General features: G+C 41.4%; 1 protein-coding gene across 2 annotated transcripts in view; it reads left to right on the top strand.

Moving 5' to 3' along the window:
• The window catches only part of TMEM45B (transmembrane protein 45B), an 80,431-nt gene that overhangs the window by 27,816 nt on the left and 28,519 nt on the right, over positions 1–24,096 (top strand). Inside the window, exon 1 of one of the 2 annotated variants that reach the window (XM_049654415.1) lies at positions 17,355–17,470. The exons of the other annotated variant lie outside the window; for it this stretch is intronic. The gene's annotated coding sequence lies outside the window, so the exon portion shown is untranslated. Of the gene's footprint in view, positions 1–17,354; positions 17,471–24,096 lie in introns of those variants that run through there. 2 annotated transcript variants of the gene reach the window in all.

Raw genomic sequence — 24,096 nt, 5'->3', positions numbered from 1 at the left:
GTATATATATATTATATATACATGTATGATATGGATATAAGGAGATGTGATATATGTGATATAAAGAGATGTGAGGTATATGTGTATATATCTATATACATATACCTCACATCTCTTTATATCACATATACACATATATATATACATATATATATGTATATATAATACATATATATATATGTATATATATATATATGTATATATATAAATCCTTTCATCAATCGATGGACATTTGGGCTCTTTCTATAATTTGGCTATTGTTGATAGTGCTGCTATAAACATTGGGATGCATGTGTCCCTTCGAATCAGCATTTTTGTATCCTTTGGGTAAATACCTAGTATTGCAATTGCTGGGTCATAGGGTAGTTTATTTTTAAATTTTTGAGGAACCTCCATACTGTTTTCCAGAGTGGCTGCACAAGTTTGCATTCCCACCAGTAGTGCAAAAGCATTCCCCTTTCTCCACATCCTTGCCAACATCTGTTGTTTCCTGAGTTGTTCATTTTAACCATTCTGACAGGTGTAAAGTTTCTATTTGTGGATTTGAAGATTTGATTTGTGATTTGAGGATTTGATTGTGGTATTGATTTGTATTTCCCTGATGATGAGTGATGTTGAGCATCTTTTCATGTCTGTTGGTCATGTGGATGTCTTTTTTGGAAAAGTGTCCATTCGTGTCTTCTGCCCACTTCCTTATTGGATTATTTGTTTTTTAGATCTTGAGTTTGGTAAGTACCTTACAGATTTTGGATACTAACCCTTTATCCAATATGTCATTTGCAACTATCTACTCCCATTCCATTTGTTGCCTTTTAATTTTGTTGATTGTTTCCTTCTCCCTAATGAGCCTGGATGCAAAAATTCTCAACAAGATACTAGCAAATCAAATCCAACAGTACATTAAAAGAATTATTCACCATGATCAAATGGGATTTATTCCTGGGCTGCAGGGCTGGTTCAATATTCATAAATCAATCAACATGATACACCACATTAATAAAAGAAAGGATAAGAGCCATATGATCCTCCCAATAGATGAGAAAAAGCATTTGACAAAATACAGCATCCTTTCTTGATAAAAACCCTCAAGAAAGTAGGGATAGAAGGATCATACCTCGAGATCATAAAAGCCATATATGAACCACCCAACACTGATATCATCCTCAATGGGGAAAAACTGAGAGCTTTCCCCCTAAGATCAGGAACAAGACAGGGATGTCCACTCTCACCACTGTTGTTCAACATAGTACTGGAAGTCCTAGCCTCAGCAATCAGACAGCAAAAAGAAATAAAATGCATACAAATTGACAAGGAATAAGTCAAATTTTCACTCTTTGCAGATGACATGATACTGTATGTGGAAACCCCAAAAGATTCCACCCAAAAACTGCTAGAACTGATACATGAGTTCAGCAAAGTCGCAAGATATAAAATTAACATACAGAAATCAGTTGCATTTCTACACACCAATAATGAAGCAAAAGAAAGAGAAATCAAGGAATCAATACCATTTACAATTGCACCAAAAACCATAAGACACCTAGGAATAAACCTAACCGAAGAGGTGAAAGATCTGTACACTGAAAACTATGGAAAACTTATGAAAGAAATTGAAGAAGACACAAAGAAATGGATAAACATTCCATGCTCATGGATTTCAAGAACAAATATTGTCAAAATGTCGATATTACCCAAAGCAATCTATACATGCAATGCAATCCCTATCAAAATAGCACCAGCATTCTCCACAGAACTAGAACAAATAATCTTAAAATTTGTATGGAACCAGAAAAGATCCCAAATATCCAAAGTAATATTTAAAAAGAAAACCAAAGCTAGAGGCATCACAATCCCAGACTTTAACCTGTATTACAAAGCTGTAATCATCAAGACAGTTATGGTATTGGCAGAAAAACAGACACATCGATCAATGGAATAGAATAGAGAACCCAGAAATGGACCCACAAATATATGGTCAACTAATGTCGACAAAGCAGGAAAGAGTATCCAATGAATAAAAGACAGTCTCTTCAGCAAATGATGCTAGAACTGGATAGTAACATGCAGAAGAATGAAACTGGACCACTTTCTTACACCATACACAAAAATAAACTCAAAATGGATGAAAGACCTAAATGTGAGGCAGGAAACCATCAAAATCCTAGAGGAGAAAACAGGCAGCAACCTCTTTGACCTTGGCCATAGCAACTTCTTACTAGACATGTCCTCGGAGACAAAGGAAATAAAAGAAAAAGGAACTATTGGGACCTCATCCCTTGCTTTTTAAGCCTGCCATCCACCAATCTGAAGTGGTCTGCCTCTTTCTTGGGTCTCTTCCTGCCCTCTGAGTATGGGACCAGTTGCAGGTTTCACCTAGAAAGCACCCAAGGTTATGAACAAGTAGGGTCACTGGTGGTGTCTAAGGGAAGTAAGGGAGTCCTGTGCAGGGAGTTCCACCCAGTCCCGGTCATTTACATGCCTCAAATAAGATCTGTTTTCACTCAGTGAAAAACCATCGATGGCATTGCTGAAAACAGAACTGTTGAAATGAGATCCTTCTCTAAGAATAAAATACAAAAGCTGAAAGACATAGATGGACAGAAGCCAGGGGCGTCTCAGGCAGCCCGGCTGGTGTTTCTGTTTGATAAAGGGACATTGCAAACACAAATGTCTCCGCCTGGAGGGCACAGTTAAGGATGGGGCCAAGGTCTTCAGATCCCCATTGTGGGTCAGTGGCCTTGTACCCCTGCCAGGATAAAAAGGGAAAAGAGAAAAATCGAGACTCATGGAGCTCTTGGATACTGGTGCCCACATGACAATATTTTCAGGTCCCCATAAGGACCTGAAAATTAATGAGCTTGGGACGTTTGGGGGTAAATGAGGTGACCCATGGCAGACAGGTGCTCATATGCTCAACATACTACAAGTGTGTGGGGTTTGACCGTCAACAAACCCAGGTCACTACAGGAGTTTTGGCCATCCATTACATTAATGACATCTGGTAGTGGAGCCCGCCAAAAGACAGGTGGAGGCAGTGCTGCCATTAGGCATTGATACAATGACTCATGGCAGTGGGCTTTAAGCCCAGATGAAGTACAGGACCCAGCACAGCAGGTGCAATTCCAAGGGTCACTTGTGCACAAAGCCAAAGAAGTATCCGTGATAGAGTAATAATTGTTGCCCCTGGTGGAGCCCGCTATTAAAAAGGAGGTGGCCTTCTCTAGTACAGCATGTATCCCAATTTGGATGTTCTTTTGTTCCCCTTGTTAAGGTGACCTATACAACTACCAATTTGAGGGACGCCTGGGTGGCTCAGTCAGTTAAGCATCTGACTCTTGGTTTCAACTCTGGTAATGATCTCATGGTTCGTGAGTTTTGAGCCCCACATCAGGCTCTGTGATGACAGTGCAGAGCCTGCTTGGGATTTTCTGTCTCCCTCTCTCTCTGCCCCTTCCCCATTCTTTCTGTCTCTGTCTCTCTCAAAATAAAGAAATAAAATTTAAAAAAAAATACTACTAATTTGAAATGCCTTTTGCAAGCAGCAAGTCTTGAAAACTGTTCTACAAGCCATGGCCCAGCTGCTGCATTTGAGACCTTTGGGGCCTGAACACCACAGTTGTCCACAACCTCTATACATGCTAATTAGTGTATGTGGTAACAAAAAAACTGCCACTAGGGGGATGCCCAGCTGACTCAGTTGATAGAGCATGCTACTCTTATTTTCTTTCTTTCTTTTTTAATGTTTAAGGATTTTATTATTATTATTATTATTCTCAAGTTAGTTAACATACAATGTAGTCTTGGCTTCAGGAGTAGAATCCAATGATTCATCACTTACATATGACACCCAGTGCTCATCCCAACACCTATTTTCCCCACCCCCATCAACCCTCAGTTTGTTCTCTGTATTTGAGTCTCTTATGTTTCGCCTCCCTCTGTTTTTATCTTATTTTTTCCTTCCCTTCCCCTATGATCATCTGTTAAGTTTCTCAAATTCCACATGAGTGAAATCATGTCTTTCTCTGACTGACTTACTTCGCTTAGCATAATACCCTCCAGTTGCATCCACGTTGTTGCAAATGGCAAGATGTCATTCTTTTTTTTGAAAAAGAGCATGCTATTCTTGATCTCAGGGTCCTGAGTTTGAGCCCCACATTGGATGTGGAGTCTACTTAAAAATTAAAAAATAAAATTAAAATATTTTTTTAAAAAACTGCCACTAGGGTGTGTAGGCCTCTTGGATTTTGGAACTACGGGTTGACTAAGGCAGCCACCAGCCACACTTCATTTAAAGAGCAACTGCTGGCTTGCTAATCAGGTCTTGGTAGAGACTAACATCTTAGAGCCAGATACCACCTATGACTTGTGACCTGAAATGCCCATTCTTACTTGAATGCTTACATCCAAGTCATCCAAGTACGACTCCACCAATAAAATTGGGCAAGTTCAATAGAGCTCAATTATTAACTAGGAGTGGTATATCCAAGGTCAGGCCCAGTCACAACCTCAAGGGACCAGTAGCCTCCATGAGCAAGCCAGCTTACCAGAAAGGACTGAGCAACCCACAAGGAATGCTTTGTCCCTGCCCCCACCCCATGACTACCTGGGGCCCAAGATTTAAAGATGTGCCTGCTGACAATATGGCATGGCTCACTGATGACTCTGCAAAACTAAAGGCTGGGACTGTACATGGACATTCTGCTCAGTGGGCTGGACTCCACGCAGTGGTGATTGTGCAGGCCACCCATACCACCAAAGCTTGCTACATTTTCACCAATTCATGAGTCATTGCCAATGGCCTAGTCATCTGGTTTGGAGAATGGCAACTGAATGATTGACTATTAAGGGATTCCTTGTATGGGGACAAGGATTATATCAGCACCTTATTGCCTGGAAAGGAAAAATATATGTTAATGCTCATGTTAATGCTCATGGCAAAGGACTTTTTAAAATGGAACATGAACGAACTCTCATGTCAATCAAGCTTGTACCCAATGGGTAACAACAGTAGCCCAAAGGATACGTCAATGAACTGGACACGGAAGTCTACTTCAGATGCAAGAATAGGCCAAGGCCCAAGGAGTGATCCTGGAAGATGTCAAAACTAAGGAAACAGTACAATCTTGGGAATCTTGCTAATGGACACAAATCATCCAAAGAAGAGAATTGGGACACATTAACCAAGGGTCTAGCAGATTAACCACATCATGCTCCTGACCCCAGCCATGGGCACCAGTGGTGCCTCACCGCTTTTGACTCTTATTCAGGCTATGTTGTTGCCATTCCAGTCCAACATGTAGACACTGGAACTTCCATAGCTGCCCTTGAAAATAACTTAAATCATATGTTTAGAAACTCTATGGCACTTTAGCCAAGGAACAGCTTTCACTGCCCAGACAACACAGCAATGGGTGCGCTTTCATGAAAACAATAGACTTTTCATGTGCCCTATCTCTCACAGGCCAATGGAGCCATCAGATGATAAAGCAGTAAACTCAAACAGCAACTAAAGAAAGAATATCATGATGACCTGGTAGTGGAGTGGTACCCCTACCTGAGTAGGGCAGTATAGACATTAAAAATTGCACTCCAACACAAAGGGAAATATGGCGTTGCAATGCATGTTGGGAAATACCAACCGTGGTCGGGGTGAAGGTGGACCAGGAAGCCATCTTATCAGGCTGTGCCTGCAAAAATCCCAATCTCAGAACGCCCGGCCTTTCTTTTCTTCTTTCTCCTTAGAGCACATGTCTCAGGAGTGGTATGCAGTTTAGGCTGCCATAGTACCCTGGACAGGGCCTCCTGACTAATCTGGAGGTGATGCTTCTAGGCGATGGTTACAAGGAGCACCAGGGTTCTAGGAGATCTCTAGTGGTGCCAAGGACAGCTGATCTTTTCATTCAGGTGGGTGACATTATGGGATGTGCCAAGTTTGTGCAGAACATGACTTTCATGAACTAGATGCCCAGGATTGAATGGTCTGGATCAAGCAACAAGGCAATGAGTGACCGTGGAGTAGCCTTGGGACTGGGACAGAGACCCAGGGCTGCAATACCTAGACAGCCAGTACCCCAAGTAACAGACAGGAACACCTTTGACCACATGAAATACATGAAGTAGTCAGGGGGTAGAAGAAAACTAATCTCTCCCCGTGTTGTTCCTTCAGATACCCAGCGGTATCTGAATTGACAACACATTGGTGAAAATTGGCACGGTGGTAGCAGCAGAGGGTTTGAAGTATCTACCCATATATTTGGAGCATTTCTTCCCCCTACTCAAATAGTCTACATGTGGTCTATTGCTAATCTCACAGGCGTCCCAACAGCTATCGAAAGTTCCAATTCGAGAATGACAACCTCAGTGCAGGTTCCTATCCACAGGGTACCCCATGCATGAAGCTTTCCTCCAACATAGACACAAATTGAGAGGCAGACTTTAAACATCATCAGTGGTATGAGACTGTCATACATCATGCAACTTTACTTTGTCACCTAACCTGTAGTTAAACCTGACACGAGCTTTGTACAATTGGGCTAGAGACTTTCATAAAGACTGCTCCCTGGCCCGAGTGACATGTGTTCCTCTGAGTTATATGTTGTCTGAGGGACATATGGGGCTATGAAGTGCTTGTCACCATCAGATGGGGCTTGCTGTTTGGAATTTCAGGGTTCTCGGGTGTTTGTACAAAATGATACTCTAAATTGGAAGAGCCCCACCCTTGTGACACATTGCCAGATTGCCAGAGACAGTCTGAAAGAAAAACAATCAGACAGCTGGTTCCATTCTGCTGTCACTGTCCTCACACCTGGTATATGCCCTGGAAAAAAAAAATGGTTTACAGCTTGTCATTAACTATAGTGGAGATATTAACACTACGCCCCATGCTATTCTCGCCGAACTCACTAGCCATGGTGGTGATGGAACAGGGTGGCTTTTGTATTATTGCCAACGCCCCTTGCTGTGTATATATCAATAATTCAGGGGTGCCTGGGTGGCCCTATCAGTTAAGCATCAGACTCTTGATTTTGGCTCAGGTCATGATCTCAGGGTCTCAGGATCAAGCCCTGCATCGGGCTTTTCACTGACAGCATGAAGCCTGCTTGGGATTCTCTCTCTCTTTCTCTCTCTGTCCCTTCCTCACTTGTGCTTGCTCACACTCTCCTTCTTTCTTCCTCAAAATAAATAAATTAGCTTTTAAAAATAATAATAATAATTCAAGGAAAGTAGAAACCAAGCTGTAGAAAATCCATGCTCAGGTGGAATGTTTTCACCTGGAAGATCCCCTTAGACTAATTCTTTGACTTCTTTAACTGGAATAACACATGCACTTGGGGTTCCTGGTTAAGGACCGTCCTCCAGGGAGGCCTGGCCATCCTCTTGGATCTGGTCCTCCTACTAACCCTAGTAAAGTGCTATCTCAAAATAACAAGGAGGTTCTGGCAACAAACCATATCCATATAGGTTGTTTATGGGCCTCCAAATTCGAGGTGGGCAGTGGTCCTGTTGGATTTGCTATGTTTCATCTGCTGTTTCAGTGGTCGAATGAGGATTGCTGGGTGGACAGCTGAGAAAGGCAGTCTCAGGTGCAGACTTTCAACCCCCACATGGCCCCTTAAGGATGGGCCTTCAGCCCAGAGCACTTCCTCACCAAGAGACAAAGAGCCCACACAACTGTGCTGGCCTTACAGCCTTGTGTGGGAGTACCTTCCCCTGTTTTGGACTCAGTGTGTGCTCCTTTCTTCTGCTCAAGCATGAGTGTCAATGGCCCTCAGGCACTCCACCAGCATTCAGTATTTCAGACTCCATGGCGGAGGAGCTAGGGTCCTTCTGCTGTAGCCTGAGGGGGTGCCTACAGACCAGCTGCCCTACACTGGCTGCCAGGGCTGGAGGGAGACACAAGTAGAAATGATCTTATTCTCTCTCTTCTCTAGGTGAGTAAAGCATTGTTCCATCCAGGGCTCTACAGTGTTGTGTTTTCCTTGCCGACTCTGACACCAAGATGCAGTGAGCAGAATATATGGACTTCATTTCTTGTTGTTGTTGTTTAATATTTATTTTTGAGAGAGAGACAGAGGGAGAGAGAGTGGGGGAGGAGCAGAGAGAGAGAGAGGGATTCGAAGCAGGCTCCATGCTGACAGCAGAGAGCTGGATAAGGGGCTCAAACTTTACCGTGAGATCATGACCTGAGCTGAAGTCGGACACTTAACCAAGTGAGCCACCCAGGCTCCCCCAGAATGTGTGGACTTCTATTCCTGGTAGTTGGCATTATGATAGCTTTGCTATCCTCTATGCAGTTAGCATGTTCTCCTGGGATTGGTAACCAATGCACTTTCTGCTCAACAATTTTAGTCATCTTTCTCTTTTGCATATCACTATGACTTATGTTTTCAATATGTTTTTATAAATTGTTGGCATTCTATTGGATTTTCAAACTTTCCCATCTTCAGACTGTTCCTTCAAGTTACCTCCTGTGGCCTTTTGACAAAGCTCCTGCTTTTACCCAGGTTTCCCCAAATCAGAGTCTGAGAAAAAAGTTTGTGTGCAGGTAGTGTATTCGGGAAGGTGATTCCAGAGAGCAGGAGTGTCACAGGACGGAGGGACAAGTTGGCCACTGGGACTTCTTTTCTGACCGGTACTTCTTGAGGAGACTTTTGAAATATGTCTCAGAACTCTCCACCCATGGGACAAAAGAGTAAAGCATTTATTGGTTAGCTACTATTCCCCACTGATGGAGAGTGGCTTCATTGTCATTGATCCTTCCCGAATTCCCAGGTGTACAGACATGACCACCAAGTGGAGTCCTGCCAAGGTTCTACATCCTGCAAGCTTCAAAGCAGCCCCAAGGCAGGAAGCAAAGCAAAGACAAGTGGGGGAAGCAGTCTGTGATTGCACCTGCGGACACCTGTCAAAGCTCACGTGAACTGTCTGCCACCACCAAGACTAAACAAAGAAATGAGTCTAAAGTGATTGTGAAGTATTCCACAAGAGATGGCTGGTATAAGTTATTCCCTTTGAGCCACTCATGCTTCTCTTAAATCTAATCCATCGAGCGCTTCTTTCATGTACTGGCAAATCACAGTTTCTGCATGAGGATTAGGGGAACAAAGTGCAATCCCCACTGCTCACCTGCTCCTGAGCCCAGTATTAGGATAGTCATCACATACAACCCAATCTAGATTCCATCACCCTTGACAGTACTTCAGCTTGGAGCATGCTTTTGGAAAGAAGTTAATCTCTCCCCTGCCTCTCTCCTGTCGATTGTTATTCCCACGAGGTAACCAACATAGCTTTCCACACCTCCCTTTCTACTCATACATGTAACACACACACACACACACAAACACACACACACACACACACACACACACATACACACCACCTGTGTGTTTATGTAGTATGTCATTATTGTGAAACAAAACAACAAACAAAAAGAAAAGAAAAAATAAACTGGATCTAACAGACATATACAAAACACTTCACCCAACAACAGAATACACATTCTTCTCAAGGGCAAATGGGACATTCTCCAGGATAGACCATATGTCAAGCCACAAATCAATCCTCAATAGATTTAAACACATAGATATCATACAAAGCATCTTCTCTGAGCATAACAGGATGAAAAGAGAAATCAATAGCAGAAGGAAAACTTAAAAATTCACAAGTCTGTGGGGGAATTAAACAACACACCCTAAACCCTCAATGGGTCAAAAAAAGAAATCACAAAGGAAATTAGGAAATACTTAAAGATTAATGAGAATGAAAACAACACATTAAAACTTGTGGGATGCAACAAAAACAGTACTAAGAGGGACATTTGTAGCTATGAATGCTTACATTAAAATCAAGATCTCAAATTAACAATCTAACTTTACAACTGAAGGAACTGGAAAGAGAAGAGAAAAACAAGCCCAACGTTAGCAGAAGGAAGGAAATAATAGAAATTACAGCAGAGACGGGATACCTGGGTGGTTCAGTTGGTTGAATGTTGGACTTCCGATTTCAGCTCAGATCATGATCCCAGGGTCATGGGATCAAACCCCACATCAGGCTCCATGCTGAGCATGGAGCCAGCTTGATATTCTCTCTTTCCCTCTGCCCCTCTCCCCGACTCACATGCTCTCTCTCCCTCTAAAAAAAAAAAAATACGGGATCCCTGGATGGCTCAGTCAGTTAAGTGTCCAACTCTTGATCTCGGCTCGGGTCATGATCTCACAGTTCATGAGATCCAGCCTCGCATTGGAATCTGCGCTGATGGTGGAGAGCCTGCTTGGAATTCTCCCTCTCTCTCTGCCCCTACCCAACACATGTTCTCTCTCTCTCTCTCTCTCTCTATCTATCTCAAAATAAATAAATAAACTTAAAACAAAAACTTTAATTAAAAAATACAATAAAACAGAGACCAGAAAATAAGAGTAAATCAATGAAACCAAAAGTTAGTTGTTCAAAAAGATTAACAAAATTAACAAACCTTTAGCTAGAGTGACTATAAAAAAAAAGAGAAGCCTCAAATTACTAAAATCTAAAATACAAGTAGAGGCATTACTACTGATTTTATACAAATAAAAAGGATTATAAAAGAACAATTGTACATCAACAAATGATACAGCATGCATGAAATGGACAAAGCACACAACCTCCCAAGATTGAACCATGAAAAAATAGAAAATCTGAACAGACTTTTAACTTTTAAGAAGATTGAATCAATAATCAAAATCTTCCTGACAAAGAAAAATCTTGGACCTAATGACTTCACAAATTAATTCTACCAAACATTTAAAGAAGAACTAAAAACAATCCTTCTCAAACTCTTCCAAAAATTTTTGAAGAGAAAGGAACATTTCCTAACTCATTTTTATGAGGCCATCATACCAAAGCCAGATCAAAACACTACAGTTAAAGAAAATTATAGATCAATATCCCTGTGAACATTGATGCAAAAATCCTTTAAAAAATACTAACAAATAGAAATCAACAGCATCTCAAAAGGATTATATCACAGGCACCTGGTTGGCTCAGTCAGTTAAGTGTTGGTTGCTTGGTTTTAGCTTAGGTCATGATCTTGAAGTTTTGTGAGTTCAATACCAGCACAGAGCCTGATTGGGATTCTCTCTCTCCCTCTCTCTCTCTGCCCCTCCCAACTCACGCTGCCTCTGTCTCTCTCAAAATAAAGAAATAAACTTAAAAAAATAATAAGTTAAAAAAAGATTATATAGCATAACCAAATGGAACTTATTCCTGAAATGCAAGGAGAGTTTAACATATGAAAATCAATCAGTATAATACACCATATTAACAGAATTAGAGGGGGGAAAAACCTGATATGATCATCTCAGTGAATTCAGAAAAAAGCACCGAGCAAAATTCAACATCCCTTCACAGAAAACACTCAGCAAACTCAAAATAGAAAGAAAATACTTCAACATAATAAAGGTCATATATGAAAAACCCAGTTAGTTAGCATGATACTCAGTGGTGAGATACTGAAAACTTTCCCTCTAAGATTAAGAACAAGACAATAATGCTCACTTTTTCCACTTCTATTCAACACAGTATTAGAAGTTCTAGCCAGAACAATTAAGCAAGAAAAGTTAGGAAGGAAGAAATAAATTTTTCTTTATTCACAAATGATATGATCTTTCTTATATGTAGAAAAGCCTATTATACACACACACACACACACACACACACACACACACACAACTGTTAGAAGTAACAAACTAGGGGCGCCTGGGTGGCTCAGTCGGTTAAGCATCCAACTTCAGCTCAGGTCATGATCTTGCTGTCCATGAGTTCAAGCCCCATGTCGGGCTCTGTGCTGACAGCTCACAGCCTGGAGCCTACTTCGGATCCTGTGTCTCCCTCTCTCTCTGCCCCTCCCCCACTTGTGCTCTGTCTCTCTCACTCTCAAAAATAAACATAAACAAATTTTTTAATAAAAAAAGAAGTAACAAACTAATTCAGCAAAGTGGCAGAATAAAAAATCAACACTCAAAAATCAGTTGTATTTCCATACACCAACAATAAAAATCTGAAAAGGAAATGAAGAAAACAATTCTATTTACAATAGCATAAAAAAAAAAAAAAAAAAAAAAAAAAAAACTTAGGAATTACGTTAACCAAGGAGGTGAAAGACTTGTATGCTAAAAACTACAAAACATTGTTGAAAGGAATTAAAGAAAACATAAAGAAATGGAAAGACATCTTCTGTTCATAGATTGGAAGACAATATCAACACTACCCAAAGCAATCTGTATAGTCAGTGCAATCCTTATCAAAATCCCAAAGATGTTTTTTTCAGGAATAGAAAAATGCATCCTAAAATTCATATGGAACCTCAATGGATCCCAAACAACTAAAACAATCTTGAAAAAGAAAAACAAATTTGGAAGACTCATACTTCCTGACCTAAAATTTACTACAAAGCAACAATAATCAAAACAGTGTGGTACTGGCATAAAGACAGACATATAGATCAATGTAATAAAATAAAAATCCCAGAAATAAACCCTTATGTATATCATCAAGTGATTTTTTTACAAGAGTGCCGAGACGCTTCATGGGGGAAGACCATTCAATGGGGAAAGGACAATCTTTTCAACAAATGGTGCCAGGAAAACTAGATGTCCAAATGTAAAAGAATGAAGTTGTATCCTTATCTAACACCATATACAAAAATTAACTCAAAATGGATAAAAGACTTTTTTCCCCTCTCTTAATTTAAATTTTAGTCAGTTAATATACAGTGCAATATTGGTTTCAGGAGTAGAATTCAGTGATTCATTACTTACATACAACACCAAGTGCTCATCACAAGTGCCCTATTTAGTACCCATCACCCATGTAGCCCATCCCCCACTCACCTCCCTCCAGCAACCCATAGTTTGTTTTCTATCATTAAGAGTCTCTTGCAGTTTCTTTCCCTCTCTTCTCTTTCCCCTTCTCTTTCCCCTTCCCATATGTTCACCTGTTTTTTTTTTAATTCCACATATGAGTGAAATCACATGGTATTTGTCTTTCTCTGATTGACTTATTTCACTTAGCATAATACATTCTAGCTCAATCCATGTCATTGCAAATGGCAAGATTTCATTCTTCTTGATCGCTGAGTAACATTCCATTATGTATATGCCACATCTTCTCAAAATGGATAAAAGATTTAAGTGTAGAGATAACACTATACAAGTCTTAGAGAGAACATAGGGGAAATCTTCATGACACTGAATTTGGCAATGATTTCTTGGATAAGACATCAAGAGCATAGGCAACAAAAGCAAAAATAGAAAATTGGGTTTTATCAAAATTAAATTTTTTTGCATCAATAGACACTAACAGGGTAAAAGGCAACCCACAGGAGAAAATATTTGCAGATCATGTATCTCTGATAAGATATTAATCCCAGAATATATACAGAATTGCTAAAAGTCCACAACAAAAAGCCAAAATACCCAATTCAAAAATGGGAAAGTCACATGCATAGACAATACTCTAAAGAGGATATATACAAATGGCCAATAAGCACATGAAAAGATGCTCATCAGCATTAATCAGTAGGGAAATGCAAATCAAAACCACAGTGAAATACTACTTCATACTCATTAGGATGTCTACTATCAAAACCCAGAAAACAAGTGTTAGCATGGATGTGCAGAAATTGGAACCCTGTGCACTGATATTGGGAGTGCAAAATGGGGCAGCTGCTGTGGAAAACAGTAATACAATTCCTTAAAAACTTAAACATAGAATTACCATTTGATTCAATACCGCTTCTGGATATATACACCAAAGAACTGGAAGCAGGAACCCAGAGATATTTATACACTAAGGTTTATGGCAGCATTGTTTGCAATAGCCAAAGGTGTAAACAATCAAAATGTTCATCAACAGATAAATACATAAACAAAATGTAGCATATTACATGTAATGTATGTAGTGTATATTCCTGCCTTAAAGGGAAAGAAATTGATACATGCTACAACATGGATGAACCTTGAAGACATTAGGCTAACTGAAATAAGCTAGACATAGGAAGACAGATACTGTATGATTTCAATTAAACAAGAAAACTCGAGTAGTCAATCTCAGAGTCAGAATCTAGAAAAATGGTTACCCAGGGCTGGAGGATCAGGGAATGGATAGTTATTTAATGGGTATAAAATTTCAGTACAGGATGATGAAAAAATTCTGGAGATGGATGGTGGTAATGACTGCACATTAATGTGAATGTCATTAAATTTTTTTTTTCATCGTTTTTTATTTATTTTTGGGACAGAGAGAGACAGAGCATGAACGGGGGAGGGGCAGAGAGAGAGGGAGACACAGAATCGGAAACAGGCTCCAGGCTCCGAGCCATCAGCCCAGAGCCTGATGCGGGGCTCGAACTCACGGACCGCGAGATCGTGACCTGGCTGAAGTCGGACGCTTAACCGACTGCGCCATCCAGGCGCCCCTAATGTGAATGTCATTAATGCCACTACAGTGCACAATTTAAGATGGTTAAAATGGTAATTGTTTTCAATGTTTATTTATTTTTGAGAGAGAGACAAAGCATGAGTTGGGGGGGGGGGGGGGGGGCTGAGAGAGAGGGAGACACAGAATCCAATGCAGGCTCCAGGCTCCAAGCTGTCAGCACAGAGCCCAGTGCAGGGCTCAGTTTCACAAACTGCAAGATCATGACCTGAGCCAAAGTCAGATACTTAACCAACTGAGCCACCCAGGCACCTCCTAAAATGGTAATTGTTATGTTATGTATATTTTACCACAAAAAAAAAAAAGAAAGAAAGAAAGAAAGAAAGAAAAAGAAAAAAATCCCTTACCTCTCTGCAAACTTTTTAACTATAACAATACCCCATGACTATTTTCCTGGTCAATAAATATAAATTCTAATTCAGCCTTTTTAGTAACTGCACACTATGTCATATAACGGACATGCTATACCATATTTAACTACTCCCACACTGACAAACATTTGCTATTATAAATAATATATATAATAATATATAATATAAATAATATATAATTCTGCAGTCCGAATCCTTAAGGTTCTTATGATATATCAGTTCCATACAATGGAGTCTCCAAATTGCAATTACTGGGCAAAGTAAATAGTATATTGAGATCTTTAATCCATCTTCAATTTTTGTTTATTCATGGTCTAAAGCATGAGGAAAGATGGTCTGCGTTTGTTAGGTTATGAATTTGGTTGCATGTGACAAAAACCTCTGATAGCTGTGACTTATACCGGATACAGTTTTATGTATCTTTCACATAGTCATCTAGAGATGGGCATTGCAGGACTGGTATGGAGACTACTGTGTGAGATAATCCAAGAATCCAGCCTCCTTTTATCCCTCACTCCACAGTTCATTTTCATGGTACAAGATGGCTGACTGCCATCTCCACGTTCCAGTCAGCAGGACAGGAGCAGGGAGAAGATGGGTGTGTCCCCTTCGTTTCAGGCGAATAGTTGCCTATACTACTTCTGCTTCCAACCTATTGTCCTGAACTTAGTCACATAATCCATCCTAGCTAAAAGGGAGGCTGGGAAAAATAGTACTCATTCTGGGTGGCCATTTGCCCACTTGGGATTATGATGACTAGGGGAGATTGGATAATGAGCAAGTCTATGATAAGATCTTCCAAAAGAATCGTCAATTATGTCAGCAACGTTTATAAAAATAAGCCATTTCCCATTGAATTAAAAACCATCCTTGTGTTTATCAAGACCCACATATAATTGGATCTGTTTCTAGACATTAACCTGTTTCATTGTTATCTTTAATGGTTTTATCATACTTGGTAGCTGTTCTTGTATTAACTTATGATTGTTGATATATTAGTAATTTATCTTTTGTTACCTGTTTGATTTAAGCTATTTGATTTATGTTCTTTTTATAGATCAAGTTAAAGACAAACTTACTTTGTAAGAACTAGTTTGTCCTCGCACTTGGATATTACAATTTGAAACAGATACAATTTTCTTAGTTCCAATTTTTCAATGTTAAGAAGCATCTCCCCCACCAGTAACTACTACTGAGGAGTCACACATCTGTTTCATCATCATGGCCTTAGAGGACACGATCACTAAAAAGAAAGCCTGACCATTGCAGGAATCTGGTGACAGGGAACGGTGTTCCCCAGGGTAACTAACAGGCATCCAGGACTCCACCCTCTCAGCCATTTCAAAAACAATGGATGTGCACAAGTGCCAGATGAGACCTAGTAGTTAAGTAAATTCCCAAGTTGATGGGAAATAAAAGAGGTGGTCTTCCAGCTCCAGGCACTGGCGCATTATGCATCTGAGGCGTGTGGCTCCATTAGCCTTTTAAGTGATAGCAGTGCCTCTCTGTCGTTATCTCTTCCACCGGGCCTCATTCACTCTGTTTTATAGAGGAAGGATTTGCTCAAGTTGATGCCTTATTCTCAAAAGTCTCTTTTGACTTCACAAAAAAGAAAGACTACTTGATCAAGAGAAGCTGCCCTTGGGATCCTATCCCCTGCCGCCCTGCTAGGGTGTATCCTCTGCCTTTCTTTAAAACCCACATGCAGCATCTTTTCCATGAAGACTTTCTTGGTTTCCAGGACTATCAACAATGGGATCAGCTGGAAGGCATCTTAGAGATCCAGAGGGGCCATTCTCAGCCCTGACTTCCTCTGGTCACCTAAGTAACTCTTAACCGGTCCCTCTGACGACCTCCTCCGGAGATTCTGATCAGTAGGTCTGAGACGGAGCCGTAGATCTTGCTACGGGGGAAGATTTTCACTTCCACAGGGGATTATGAGCTAGGGTAGGAAACTAGGAGGCCAACCCCTTACCTTACAGATGAGGGCACCGAGATCACAGGCTACTGCAAGAAAGGCGTGCATTTCTTAGCAGGAAGGGAGCCCCTTCCAGCAAGGGCTTTGTCTCCTTCGCAGCTCTTTCTCTAGCACCTAGAACTGCGCGGGTGTAACAGGCGGCAGATCTGTCGGATGAATGAATGAACTCATGTGACCCCAAGCTTAAACCAGAGAACTGGACTCTCGTCCAGGATAGGACACAAGTGCCTGCCTTTGCTGGAGGGAGATCGGTGACTAGTTCGTCGGTGTGTTCACTGATTGCGTCGCTCGGTAAACAGTCTTCCTTGCGACAGCCTCTTCGCCACAGTCCTCGCCGCCTCCCAGGTTTCTGTAATTGCTCTGCATCATAGGAGGTCACGGTTAGTCGCAGTTCGCCCCGGGTGCCCAGGACCCCGCCCCTGTTGGAGCACACCTTAGGGCGTGTCTTGGGCCCCGGCGGGAGTGTCGGGGGGCGTGGAGGGAAGTTCGGCCTTAGAGCGGGGAGGCTCCGCACGTTCGGCACCGGCGGGGGGAGGCGGTCAGTCTGCGGTGGGGAGGGCAGGCAGTCGCGCTGCTGGGCCGGGCCGGGCCGGGCGCTCGCACCTGCTGGGTGGCGGCCGAAGTCAGCGCAGGACGGAGGCGCTCCGCGCAGGTGAGACGCCGCCACGGGCCGGGGGCTCGGACTCCGCGGACGCAGGGCCAGGGGAGGGGGCCTCCGATGGGGAGGGGGCTCGGACAGGGCAGGGGGGCGCTCGGAACGGGAGGGGATTCGGCGGGGGGAGCGGGCTCCGGCAGGGCAGGGGGAGGAGCTGGACTGCCCGGGAGCCGTGCGCACCTGGGTCGGGTCGCCGGCGGCCCTAGGATGAAAACTGCTGCGTCCCCAGCCAGTCAGGTCGACCGTGTGGCCAGGCGAGCGGAGCTTCGGAGGGCGAAGCCCCTGCCCTCCATTCCACCAACGCCCCTCTCCCCCCCACCCCACCGTCGAGGACCCGAGGATCCGGGGACACCCGGCCCATGACCGCTCCTCTCCAGCTCCACACCGCCGTGGGCACTTACCTCCTACTGTCTGTCCTTTTAGCGCCACTCCACAAACACCGCCAACCAGATACTTCCTTAAACCAGGAAGCCTAGAATTTAATAAGAGGCGATTGACTGATAAAGTTTCCTGGGTCATGATTTAGCTCCCACTAATACTTCAGTGGGTAGAAACGGATGTCAGGCGCAAAGAGGTAAGATTAGCATGGGTTGGGGAGGTTTACACTGGACGTAAAAATAGTTTTAGGGGACCCTGCCTGGGTGCAGAAGGATAACCTCTGGAAACGTAATCTAGCCCTAGATATAAGAAAGATTTGCATTTCAGCCTTTCAAAGTTTTAGCCAGCTACCTCTTCTAAGAGTCACAGAAGTGACCATTTCCTTCACGTCTTCCGCCATTTCCCTCAGTGAGTGCCATGTTCCTCCCCATCCCTGACCATTTGCCTCATTGCCCTACTCACCACCCTGTTTGGCTCATAAAGTGGCATAAGAATTTTACGTGTCTTTACATTCACTTTAATAGGTAGTACGGCTTATCATTCCTAAGAAACATGTACTCTTTGGCCAGATGTGCAACCTGTTCAATACAATCTGGGGTTTGTCCATGTTAAACCACGCAGGGGAGACTCCTCATACACTCTGAGAGTCCAACATAGTTCTTCATGGACTGAGAGTTCATGGGCTCAATAAGGATGTAGTTACCCTCTGTTCCTAGAGTTTCTGAGAAAGCCATGCAATTGATACGAAAGCTTTATTGAATATGGTTCTCTGATTTTCCAAGGGAGAGTGCCTGACATAAGCAGAAGGGAGGCATTATTTCTGGCTGTGCACTAATGGTTCTGGTATTAGGAAAGCCAAGCATTCACTTTCCTTTTAAAGGACTTTGATATCTTCTCACTTGTTCCATGGGAGGCACAGTATCACCACGTACTTATTTCATGTATTCTGTGGGTTCTGGAATTGGTTGTGATGGCCCAAGTGAGACTATCAAAGCTCGCGTTGACACCAGTGATTCTGTTTGGAATGTTCCCCAGTATGTCCTTGGTGTGTCTCTTGCCTAATCTTAGCAAATGGAACTTTGAGATAGGATTTGGCAAGGGCTGGGGGAGAAAAGGAGTAAAGAGAAAGAAAGACTTCTCTCTTGTCTCCTTACCACCTTCAAGTTAACATCGGCTGCCATGTTTAAATGGTCAAAGTACAGAAATTGCTTATGTTGGTTATAATTAAAGGATTATCTCTTTCCCTCAAATGCATTTGTTTGTTGAAAGTGGGTAAGGGCAGTTTTACCACATGTAGAGCCTATTCCATAGCCAAATTTCCTGTTATTGCAAAACTTTTTATAATTGTCGGTAAGAGAATAGAAGTCACCACTCTGTCATCAACTAATGGGCATGTATGAGACAGATTTCAAATCTGTATTTGTTTCTATGGACAGGTCATGAAACAAAAACTAGATCACGTACAATACTATGCAATATCCAATAGGAACAATTAGAGGCTACAAGTAAGTACTGGAATCCCCACACGTCATGTGGACTCAGCTTCCCTTTTAATTAAACAGTCTTCTCCCCCAAACCTTTACTGGGGGCTAGAAATAAACAGAGATTATTTGAATTTGAGCTGTTTTTGTTTCTCTTGTCTGTTCTCTGTGTGAAAATAAAATGGGTCACAAGGTGCACTACTGAAGGGACAAAGAAACTCAAAAGATCTTTTTTTTTTTTTTTTAGTTTATTTATTTATTTTGAGAGAGAGAGCAGGAGCAGGGGAGGGGCAGAGAGAGAGGAAGAGAAAGAGAATTCCAGGCACGCTCCTCGCTGTCAAGAGTCAGACGCTCAACCAACTGAGCCACCCAGGCTCCCTGAAACTCAAAAGCTCTATCAGCCTTCTGTGATGAAGAATTTAAGCTGAAGATACCAAAGTACACTCATGTATTTCCCTGTGGAATTTAGATATCATAAACCATTATTGATACCACGGCAGCTTTAGAGTACAAGGCAATTTCCATAAGCAGCACTGTGAGGAAATAGTAATAGCTTATTTCATAATTGAGGAAACTGAAACAGAAATACTGAGTATCTGGCCTGAGGTTATCCAGCTGTTAAGTGACAAAGCCAACCTTAAGCCAGAACTTCTTCCATAATACCTCAGCTCCCTACAGGGGAGCTCTTTTGTTTGCTTGTGTAATTTGGGGGTGAGGAGATGTCTGTGATTTGTTTTTCCTGAACATTTACTTACCATACTCTCTGACTACGAACTCTTAGAATCTAAATTTAGGAACATTCTTGTTTGGTATCTTTCATGCCCATCTTTGTTCATCGTAACTGCAAAAATATTTTAGAGCTGCGGATAGCCTGAAATATTTATCATGCCCAATCTTTTTGTTTCTTCCGAGAACAAAAGGGGATTCAGGAAAAATTAAGCAAGTACCCAAACCTACTTGGCTGAAGAACTGCAGCTAAAACCTAGGCTTCCCAGTGTTCAGACTACTGCTGTTTCCAGCATGCGGTCCCTCGAGGATTTCCTAGATACATAAGTCAAGTGGTTCAGTTTTGGGTCTGTGACAGCAAACTATAGCCTCCCTGAATCCTGGACTCAAATATCCGTAGATTCTCCTACTCTAACTGGATTCCACAGTCCGTGAGAGAAAAAGCCTTTTGGTCTGGCCCATTGTGTTTTTCTGAGCACAGTGCCCGTAGTGGGCACTCAATAAAATGCGTTCAGTACTTACCAAACAAACGTTTGAACAAGGATGAGATATCATTAGGACTTCATTCAGCTACAAGTAATGGAAAACCCTACTACAATAACTTAGTAAGTGAGGAGTTTGTTTTTCTCAAATAGCTGGATGTCTGGGGGTGAGAAGTTGAGGATTGGGCCAGATTCCTCTGTCTTCCTGCACCACCATCCTTAGCATGTACCTTTTGTCCTCACTGAGAGACAGGCACCTCTTCGTATCAGAGAGGGCTTACCAGAAAGAAGGGCAGAAGGCATGTGCCAGCTGAATCTGTCCTTGTTTTTATAATAATATCACTCTTGAAAGTTCCACCCAATAGACTGCTTATACCTCATTCATATAAGAACTCTGTCACATAACCACTCCTAATTATAGGAAAACCTGAGCAAATCTAGTGTTTTAGCCAGCCATGTTGCCAATATAACAAAATAGGGAGTCTGTTAAGGAAGAAGGGGAAAATAGATATAGGGTAAGCAACTAGCAGCATCTGCCATAATATGTTTTATGAGTCATTGACTCTTTGTTTCTATATGGGTTGTTGTTATTTTTATTTTTATTTTATTTTTACCTGTTGTTTTTTGGTTTATTAAAAAAGCAATAGATAATGCAGTGGGTGTAGGGGAACTTTTTAAAATTATAGATTCCGAGGTCCACCCCCAAGAAATGCTGATTATTTCGGTCTGGAATGAGTCTATAAATCTGAATGATAAGCTGACACTCCAGATAATTTGAACACAGGTGGTCACAGGATCATAATTTGAAAAACATTGAATTGGGGCTAGTTTATCAGAGGCACCTTCATTTTATTTCCAAAGGCTTTCTGTCTCATCCCTCTTGAGGCTGTTTCTAGATTTTGGTCAACATAAATAAATGGAGAGTCTTAAAAGTCACAAGTTCTACAAGGCTTTTACTGAGTCTACACAGCTACCTCCCTAGAGGCAATGACTTTCAGTCTCTCATTTATGTTTTTCTCATACTTACCACCATATTCCCAAGTAACATGCTAATACTGGCTATTTCTCATTCTTTTCCCAGTTCTGGATAGTATCTATTGACATCCTACCAGGGAGGATAAGGATGTAGCTCTCTTATACCCTCATTATTCTTTTTCATATTTGTTTCCCTTTCTTGCAAGGTCCTAATATAGTTATAGCCTATTTTTTTTTGATATAGCAATGTTTAGTGTTTACATTATTATGACTTTTTCCAGCTATGCGATACACCATGATTTCTACACTTCCTTTCTTGTACAACCTTTCTCTATACCTGGAGTTAGTAATTGCTACCTCTTCTTCAGTTGCTTAGGTTTTTTGAGTACTCATTACAATTCTGACTCAAACTTTGACAGGATGGTAAAATTCCTCTCAGTAGAGAGTTAAGCATCAAGTAAGTAGTCAGTTTGATATGCTTTTCTTGGAAGCATCCCTGCCCAGCCCCATATTCTCTGAGACTGGTTATTCTGAGCTACTTGTTGCACTGGGAGCTTCCTTTGCTGCCACCTTGTCAATTGTACCGGATTCCTGTTTCTTGGATTCTGTGCCCTCTCATTCCTTGGTCTTGCTGGAGCATGGCTTCCTGAGAAAAGCCACGTGGAGACAGAGGCAAATTTATCCAGGAGCTGCTGAAGTTCACAGGGCCTCTGTGAGGGCTGCAAACTGTTGAAAGTTGACAAGTGGAGAGGAAAAGCCAGGTCGCCATCATGAAGCATTTGGGGCACATTTTCTAAAAAGATTTTAGAAGAAAGAGCCATGAATCTCCAAGGTTCCCATTTGTTGTGATTTCTCTTCTCAATCTAAATAAATATTCATGTTCACACCCAATTTTGTGTTGGTAATTTTATTATTTTTTTCTTAAAGAGGGCTCCCCAAATTATAGAAGATTCAGGCCCCCCAGGACCTGGCTTTTTGAGTCTTTGTACATTTATGATGTCATTTTTCTTCCGTCATATTTGATTGATGGTTTGGCTGGATATAGGTTATCAGTTGGAATTAATTTCCCCTCAGAATGTTGAAGGCATTGCTCCGTTTTCTTCTCCCTTCTTATCGCTCAGTTGAGAAGCTGATGCCATTATGATTTCTGATCCCATGCATTTTTTTTTCTGTCTGGAAGTTTGTAGGGTTTTCTTTTGTTTAGTCCTCATGTTCTGATATTTCACAATGTTGTTAGTTCATACTGGTTTGGGTTTTTTCCCCCCAGTCATTGTTTTGGATACTTTAAAGGACTCTTCAATCTAAAAACCATATTCTTCAGTTTTCTTCTGTCGCATAATTTCCTCTGTTCTTTCTGCAACTTACATTAAATTACTTAGATGCTGGATCTCTTGAATCTTCCCTCTTGGTTTCTTATCTTTTCTATTTAAAAAAAAAATCTCTAATCTTTTAGTTCTAATAAATATTCCCGCCCTTATATTAAATTTTTACATTTCTATCACCATATTTCTAATTCCCAAGGACTTTTATTTGGGTGGGGTGAGGCGGCTTTCAAGAAATTTTTATAGCATCCTGCTCCTATTTTATGGATGCAGTATCTTTTCCTATTTCCCTGAGAATATTAGCTCTGATTTTTTTCTAATTTTGAGAGTATCCCAAATGGTGTCTGTATATTTTCAAAGGCCCCTTTTTTTTCTGTTGTTTCTGTTCTGCCTTTTATGGCAGAAGCTTTATTCAACTGTCCGTGTTTAAGAATGGTGTACCAAAAATGCCAAAATGTATAGTCTGTGAGTGTGCCTTGCAGATTGTGAGCTTCATTGTAGGGTGATTATCCAGAGCAGGCTTTTTTGATGGTTCATCATTGTGTCTCTAGCAGCTTTCTAGTCTAATCAGTTTCTCATCAGGAAGACCCCATCTCTAGCCATTTATTCCTGTTTGAGAAAAGACCATTAGTAAGTTTGATTTATTTATTATGTAATCCATTTAATAGGAAAGGTTCTTGTTTTGAGTGGGTAAGTGGTAGTTTAGGATTCAAACATTCAGAATTTAGTTCTTGACTCTCCCCCCCCCCTTTGAAGTGGCTGCCTCTGTGTACCCCTGTGTTCCTCTGTGTGTCTTTTGTCAGCAGCAGGGAGACAATCAGCAGGCTTCCACGGAGAGTGAGTTCTTTTCTATTAAAAAGCAAGAAGCTCTGGGGCACCTGACTGGCTCGGTTGGTAAAGCATGTGACTCTTGATCTTGAGGTTGTGAGTTCAAGCCCCACACTGGGCATAGAGCTTACTTAAAAAATAAATAAGTAAAAATAAAAAGGTCTGAGATTTTAGTGTAATAAAAGTCTTGTAAGCACAAGTACAACAAATTGTTTTGGAATAACCATTTGCGAAACATTTATTACCCATCGGCGGAGAAATACTTAATCCAGAATAAGTTAGGGCCTTTGGAGAAGCTCCACATCATGCCAATATTTATCTTAATCTTAATAATGACACTTAGAAGAATATTTAATTAAGATGGAAAATTATAGTTAGCTTCTTATTTCTCTTTAAGAGGTTATATTGAGAAAATATTTTCCTAATACCTC

This window comes from Panthera uncia, chromosome D1 (assembly GCF_023721935.1).
Source record: "Panthera uncia isolate 11264 chromosome D1, Puncia_PCG_1.0, whole genome shotgun sequence".
Lineage (NCBI taxonomy): Eukaryota > Metazoa > Chordata > Mammalia > Carnivora > Felidae > Panthera > Panthera uncia.
This window is presented reverse-complemented; position numbering and strand designations above follow the sequence as displayed.